The sequence below is a fragment of the Thamnophis sirtalis genome, unplaced genomic scaffold (genome assembly GCF_051295495.1).
Source record: "Thamnophis sirtalis isolate CommonGarterSnake01/CBP01778 unplaced genomic scaffold, rThaSir2_p1.2 scaffold_12, whole genome shotgun sequence".
In the NCBI taxonomy this organism is placed as follows: Eukaryota; Metazoa; Chordata; class Lepidosauria; order Squamata; family Natricidae; genus Thamnophis; species Thamnophis sirtalis.
In genome coordinates, this window is record NW_028261392.1 from 47618453 (window position 1) to 47626144 (window position 7692).

A 7692-nucleotide genomic window follows, 5' to 3' on the forward strand; every position below is an offset into this window, starting at 1 on the left:
TAGTAAAATAGTATTCCTCTCTTTTTTTCTCATAAACACACCTATGTGCACAATATTTTTCTATGTTAATTAAAAACTAGTTTTTCCGTTTTAGTGAAATGGTGCTCTATAATGTGCAGGGACATATGTTGTGAATGATCATGACTTATCTATCAAATTAAAAAAATAGCTTTGCAAAGTACATTAAAAAGCAAAACACTTTTATAGAAAATCGGATTCTTCTATCTTCTGTTATATTATCTCCTTACCTTCCAATATTCACCCTAACTTTAAAAATATTGTTTACTTAGAAATAATTTCAGTTGTTGGCACTATTCAGCACTGAGATATTATATCTGTTGAAAAACCATAATGCTGTATTAGAAAACATTTCATTTATGTCACAAAGTCAGTGGTATACAACAATCTTTGTTGCAGCAGAGAAACATAACATTTGAGAAATATATCAAAGCTCAAAGAGAAGTGAATGGCAATAGTACCCTGTTTCCCTGAAAATAGGCCTTCCCAGATAATAAGCCCAATTGGGATTTTGAACACATGTGCTAAAATAAGCCTCCCCGAAAATATTGCAACACAGCAACAGCCATTAGGTGACCATGCTCACCACCTCCTGCACCTCAAAAATAATAAGACCTCCCTGAAAATAAGGCCAGGTGCTTATTTGGGGGGGTCAAAAGAAAATAAGACCCTGTGTTATTTTTTGGGGGGGAGAACATGGTACAAAAAACCCTATTCTTGATTTAATATGAATAAAATCAGATTACATTATTATATATAGCTAATAAAATTATTGCATACATATTTAGTAACTTCCTCTTTCTCTCAAAGACTGTAAAATTGTAATTTGGTTTGTAAATTAAAACATGTCTCTAATAGCAAGTGATGAATCATATGTACAAAAATACTGTATTTTTCGGAGTATAAGATGCACTTTCCCCTCCCCTAAGAGACGATTAAAATTTGGGTGCATCTTATACACCAAAGTCCTACCTACCCGCCCACCCGCCATCCCACACCCTTTGACCACTGCCTCCCAACAATTTGCCTCCTTGCAGCAAACAACAAACAGCCTGTTTCAGTTTCAGCTTCAGCACAGCTTGATTAGCACAAGCAGCTGATTGGCCTCCATCAGCTGTTTCAGGGTGCAAGGATTGCCATTGCCTGTTGCTGCCTCCGCGCACCCCGTTTTCGGCCTCTGTGCACTCCATTTTCCACCCATTCCAAACCCTGCCACCCAGAACTGGCCAAAAATGGGGTACACAGAGGCCAAAAATGGGGCATGATTAAGGTCACCAGATGTCCCAATTTTGGCGGGACAGTCATGATTTCTAACAATTTATCCCGTGTCCAGGGGCGTTTTTAAAAAGTCCCGATTTTCTGGCTTCATGTTGAAAGCTCAGTGGATTTGCTTAAGAAATCCTAACCGGGGCAAGACAAAAGACACTCTGTCTAACCTCTCTCTCTGTCTCAGTACCTTCATTGAAGATATAATTAAAACATTAAAGCAAGAAAACGGACCCCCCGCCCTTTTACCTCATTTTATAAGAAAAAATGACCCAGTACCATAGAGCTTCAGGAAATACATTGGCTAGAGTAGTAGCAAGTGTTCCTTCCTGGATTTCCCAGAGGGGAGGGGCACGGAGGTTGGAGGTCGGCTCATGTGGAAAAAATGGTGGCAAAATTTCTTTAAAAAATATTTCCCTGACTAATTTCACCATTTTAATTTGCTCAGTTCTTTGTATTAACATCTACATCATTCTGGATTGACTTGGAGTGCCTGCCTGCTGGTAAGTGAGCTGGGTTTTTTTCTTTTCTTTTTTTAACGTATTTTAAAATAATATTTTATTTATTGTGCATAGGATTTTTTAAAATAGTTTTATTCTGTGTGGATTCTTTTTTTAAATTGTCTTAGACTATTTAAAAAAAGATTCTATCCAAAATAAATTGAAGTGAAACCATTTTTAAAAATTCTATGCACAATACTTTGAAATATATTGTGCATAGAATTTTTAAAAATAGTTTTACTTCAATTTATTCTGGGTGGATTCTTTTTTAAATTGTCTTAGACTATTAAAAAAAAAGATTCTATCCAAAATACAAAATACCAGCTGCAGTTATTCACTTAAGAACTGTGGCAAGAAAGGTGGTATATTGACCAAAGTTACAATGGCATTGAAAAAAGTGACTGATGACCATTTTTCACACTTAGCGACCATTTTCACACTTAGCGAACGTTGCAGCATCCTCATGGTCACGCGATCAAAATTTTGATGTTTGGCAACAGATTCGTATTTATGACGGTTTCAGTGTCCTGGGGTCATATAATCACCTTTTGACAAAGTCAAATGGGGAAACCAGATTCACTTATGTTACTAACTTATCAACTGCAGTTATTCACTTATGAACTCTGGCAAGAAAGGTGGTATAATGGGTTTAGTGACCAAAGTTACAATGGCATTGAAAAAAGTGACTGATGACCATTTTTCACACTTAGCGACCATTTTCACACTTAGCGACTTAGTGTTTTGTAATGTACATGGTAAGCTGCACCATATATTGAAGTAGTATGTCCTGACTTTTGGCAGTGTCAAGGCACATATTTTTTTTCTAATTTCCTAGCCATCAGACAAAGTAAACATATTTGTAGCTCGTACTAATCTTAAAATTAGATGTCCCCTAGTTCTGAGGTTTTTTTCCTTACAATCTAAGGAAAACTTAATTTTTAAAAAAGTGGATTTAAAAATGACAAGCTACAAGAATGATATAGAAAAAGATGTTACGCTGGCTATAGATATGAAATTGGCTGATGTCGTAATAATTAATATAGCTTCTCGGTCTTTTGGCTAAGATCATGTGTAGCATAATAATTAAAAGTGAAATGGAAATAACAAACCAAAAGAGTGACCTAAATAATTTTCTTATATTGGATTTATAAAATAAACTTGTTTTGAAGGATTTTAGAATAGAATAACAATGTTGGAAGGGACCTAGGAGGTCTTCTGGTCCAACCCCCTGCTTAGACAGGAAAACCTATATCACTTCAGACAAATGGTTATCTAATCTCTTCTTTAAAACTTCCAGTGTTGGAGCATTTACAACTTTTGGAGGCAAATTGTTCCACTGATTAATTGTTCTAACTGTCAGAAAATTTCTCCTTAGTTCTAATTTATGTCTCTCTTTGAATAGTTTCCCCCCATTGCTTCTTGTTCTACCCTCAGGTGCTTTGGAGAATAGTTTGATTCCCTCTTCTTTGTGGCAACTCCTGAGATATCGGAACACTGCTATCATTTCACCCCAGGCCTTCTTTTCATAAGACTAGACATACCCAGTTCCAGCAACCTAGTTCCCTAATCATCTTTGTTGCTCTTCTCTGCATTCTTTCTAGAGTCTCAACATTTTACATCATTGGGACCAAAATTGGATGAAGTATTCCAAGTGTGGCCTTACCAAAGCCTTATAAAGTGGTATTAATACTTCACGTGATCTTGATTCTATCCCTGTTTATGCAGACTAGAACTGTGTTGGCTTTTTTGGCAGCTGCAGCACACTGCTGGCTCATATTTAAGTGATTGTCCACTAGGACTCCAAGAAGAGAGAGAAGGCACAAATAAAAAAATTTAACTATTAAATATTATAAAAATAATCCTTAAAAAATCACATCAAACCCTCCCCCTAAAATAGGAAATTTTGCATTTTGTTCTAGAAGCTTTGGGTACATATGGTGCAATTTGATATAATTTGATTCCCATAATTACTTTTTTTAATAAAATACAGTTAGAAGCAGGCAATCAATCCATAAATGTATTGTGGAGACATCGGAAAAGGACAGCTGGAAGGTGAGAAAGGAGAGGTGGATAATTTATGACTATGGCTTCCCTGGATTCCCCCTGCTCTCTGCCTGCCCTGGATTCCCCTGGATCTCTTTGAACTGTCTTCTATGTGCAGTAATCAGCTGGAGCCTTGGTCCGAGAGCCCAAGAGTCGGCAGCTGCAGCTCTGAATGATGGTGTGGATCTTCTGGTGGAGGCAAAGCTGACAGAAGGAACAAGCTTGCCTGGCCTTTGTCGGCAGCTGGACCTATTCATGTGGTCACTAATGGTGTGGAGGTAGCAGGCTGCCGTTGGGATTCTTAGGACTGTGTCAATTTCAGGAGACATCATAGGATTACACAGTTTTTATATTTCTGTAAGCCTCCTTGAGTTGCCATGTGTGAATAGGTGGCTGTTCTGTCCCCCCTTCTCCGCTCGTTAAACAGACGACAGGCAAACAACTTAAAAGGAACCCTCTTTACCAGTTCTCGGCTCAGACTGCCTGCGAGCCCAAAAATAACATAAATAAGGAACGTTGACTCCTGCAACTAGGGCGTGGTACCATCCGTCCTTTTATCCCCAGAATATGCCCCTAACGAGCCCCAGCTGCATAGTTAATCTTGCATCCCGAAAAGACTCACAGAAAACTGCTGCTGAGTCACAACACTATCCCCCACCTCAGGGCCCTTTCCCCGGGTTCTGATGGTTTGGATGCGGTGGGAATGACGTGTCCACAAGACGACCCGCACCCATTTCCGGTGGTGCCTTTTTCATGAGTCCCAAACCTCTGGAGGCATAGCCCCCTTGAATCGGAACTCCTTAGGTATCCGGTGGCCACCATGTTTCCTTCCGCCCTTCACGGCGTCGACACCCCGTCCAGGGTCATCCACCCTCCACAAGGCCGACCCACCAGCCCCCCTACCGTTGAAGGTTGATGGCAGCTCTACCAGCTTCGGCCGAGCCTTAACACTCTGTTCAGGGTCCTCCACCCTCTGCAAGGCCGACCCACCAGCCCCCTACCGTCGGAGGTTGATGGCACCTCTACCAGCTTCGGCTGAGCCTTAACACCCTGTCCATGGTCCTCCACCCTCTGCAAGACCGACCCACCAACCCCCCTTCCATCGGAGGTTGACGGCAGCTCTACCGACTCCTGCCGAGCCACCATGCAATCCCCTCCCACAGAGCCCTTCCCCCAGTTTCGATGATCAGGGTGCGGCCCAGAAGGGTTGGTGATGGCCTCCCCAGAACACAGTCCAAGACACTGGTACCCCACTGGGAACCTAGAGACAAAGTCCAGTGCTGTGGGGACCAGAGTCGACAAAGGCTGGAATCTCGGCGGAGTTCTCCTTGTAGACCTGGCCCAATGACACTGGGCACATGACTTCACGCACCTCCGGATGTCATTTTTCAGATGGGGCCACCAAAATTGACGGGAGGCCAGGCGCAACGTCCGAACAAACCTCCAATGTCTTGATGCAGATGTGCAATGAATCTGCGCGAGCACCCGTCGACGGATGTGCCCTGCGGGAACATAGAGCCAACCCCGACACTTCAAAAGATCCCCTTCCAAAGTCCATGGGGACGCCGGCCCCACTTTTGCCTTTTGTTGCTCCACCCAGTCGTCACCCCGCTGCGCATCCCATATCAGAGACTACATGATCACGGGATGACAAACGGCAGCGTAGGCTGCAATGGGTAGAACAGTCCGAGGTGGAAGCAAGTTCGCAGGGTCAGAGTTCTCTACTTTACTTGGCAGGGCATCCGCCCTGGGATTCCACACACCCCGAACGCACGCTATCTTGTGCGAACGGGGTATCACAGCTGTACCAACGTGCTGGTTGTCCGACATGATAGTACGTTGCTGAGGGACGGCTGCAGTCCACGCAACCCTTCTGTTCTTCTTAGGGCAGCTCCCTGCCAGGTGTCCAAGATCCCCACAGTAGAAGCACAATCCCTCAGCACGTCGTCTGTCCATATCTGTCCGTGACACTCGAGGTCTGACAGCACCCAACTCCATGGGCTCCTCCCAGTCCACTGCAGTCCCTTGCTGAACCGGCATGCTGAAATACACGGCGAGGCCTTCGCCTCTGCAGCCGGGTGTCTATCCAGAGGCACAGGTGGACCAATGCGTCGAACGTCAGTGGCCTGTCCACCCTCGCCAGTTCATCCTGCAAGGCCTCAGACAATCAATCCTGGAACATGTCCATTAGAGCTGATTCATTCCACGTGGAATCCTGGCTACACAGCCTGAATTCCATCACATAGTCCTGCAATGAACCACTCCCCTGCTGCAGTGACTTCAGACTTCTAGCTGATGTTTCCCCTTTGATAGGATCTTCAAACATTCGTTTGAAGTACTGACAAAAGCCCTGGAAGTCATCCAACAAAGGGTTCTGCTGAACTAACAAGGGGGTAGCCCAACGGGCAGCTGTGCCTGAGAGCAAACTGATAATGAATCCCACCTTCATCCGGTCAATGGGAAAGTCCTCCGCTCTCAAACTCAGGAACAGCTGGCATTGTCCCAGAAACGCGGCAAACATGGCCAGACTCCCATCATATTTATCTGGCATGGCTACTGGGCACTTCCTCCTTGGCTGGGGGGGTCTTACAGCTCTCTGCAACTGCGTAATTTGGTCCGACGACATTGCGATTTGTTGTGCCATTTGTCTATTTTCAGCCATCAACTGCTCCATAATTACGGAAATGAAGGCTTGTCAGGCAGGAGTCAATCTGTTCTGTCCCCACTTCTTCGCTCGTTAAACAGACGACAGGCAAACAACTTAAAAGGAACCCTCTTTATCAGTTCTCGGCTCAGACTGCCTGCGAACCCCAAAATAACATAAAGTCTCTGACGAGATAACAAAATACCAAACAAAAACTCTTACAAGCAATGCACTTCTCCAAGTGTCTTCTTGAATCAGGGTTACAGAAAAACAAAGCACTTATCCAAGTGTATCTTACATAAACCACGACCGATGATCAATCAATGTTGAATGAACCAAGGAACGTTGACTCCTGCAACTAGGGCGTGGCACCATCCGTCCTTTTATCCCCAGAATATGCCCCAACGAGCTCCAGCTGCATAGTTAATCTTGCATCCCGAAAAGACTCACAGAAGACTGCTGCTGAGTCACAACAGGTGGCAATATAATTTCCTTTAATTAATTAATAAGTAATAAACAATCAACAATAAATAATCAACAATAATAAATAAATGATAAATAAATAACAAATAAATAGCACTTTATTCCTTGCCAGAAACAGTCAGGAGCAGCAGGATGCAGCTGGTCTATTCTCAATTCATAATTGGCAATTCATAATTGGCATAATTGGTGGGGGAGCTAAACTGTCTGACCTGTTTTTGTCAACAAGCAAGGTATAAGGTGTGTTTTTGCAATGCTTGATAAGAGCCAAGGTGGCGCAGTGGTTAAATGCAGCACTGCAGGCTACTGCTAGATCAGCAGGTCAGCGGTTCAAATCTCACCGGCTCAGGGTTGACTCAGCCTTCCATCCTTCCGAGGTGGGTAAAATGAGGACCCAGATTGTTGGGGGCAATATGCTGACTCTCTGTAAACCGCTTAGAGAGGCCTGAAAGGCCTATGAAGCGGTATATAAGTCTACTGCTATTGCTATTGCAGTTATCTAATTTTGACACAGTAGGGTCACAACACAGCCATTTAAAATTCAGGCCTATACTCTTAACATGATCTCAGAGCAGTCATATTTTGTTCCGCTTTGCTGTGGAGATCCTATGCAGCTCCTTGCATGAACCAATCTACTGCTTTCAGAGATTAGAGATAAATGCATGTGCCATACAGGTAGTCTTCGACTTACAACAGTCGTTAGTGATCATTCAAAGTATCAACGGCACTGAAAAAAAGTGA